General features: G+C 40.3%; 1 protein-coding gene across 2 annotated transcripts in view; it reads right to left on the bottom strand.

The window, feature by feature from the left end:
* Window positions 1-457, bottom strand: part of LOC108690199 (TOX high mobility group box family member 4-like) — a 265,219-nt gene that overhangs the window by 162,151 nt on the left and 102,611 nt on the right. The window lies entirely within an intron of this gene.

Here is a 457-nt window from a genome sequence, read left to right as displayed (position 1 = left end):
TTCTCTATTGAATTGTGACTGGCGATGAAAAGTGAATATATTTTGAGAATCCTAAGCGTAAAAGATCATGGGTAACTCCAGGCGAACCATCGACATCGACTGCAAGGCCAAATCGCTATGGACGGAAGACAATGCTCTGTGTTTGGTGGGATCAGAAAGGTATGATCTATTATGAGCTGCTAAAACCTGGCAAAACCGTTAATACTGACAACAAATGATCAATTTGAATCAAGCTTTGTGTGAAAAACGACCGGAATATCAAAAAAGGCAACACAAAGTGATTTTTGCTTCATGATAATGCATCACACACAGCAAAATTTGTCAAGGAAATGATTGAGGCATTTGGTTGGGAAATATTTTTGCATGCGGCTTATTCACCAGACTTGGCTCCGTCCGATTACCACTTATTTGCATCGATTGGACGCACTTGCTTAGCAACGCTTCACTTCTTACGAAA

The sequence above is a fragment of the Atta colombica genome, unplaced genomic scaffold (genome assembly GCF_001594045.1).
Source record: "Atta colombica isolate Treedump-2 unplaced genomic scaffold, Acol1.0 scaffold3, whole genome shotgun sequence".
NCBI classification, from domain to species: Eukaryota; Metazoa; Arthropoda; class Insecta; order Hymenoptera; family Formicidae; genus Atta; species Atta colombica.
Note: the sequence above shows the minus strand (reverse complement) of the source record. Positions and strands in the feature narration are given on the sequence as shown.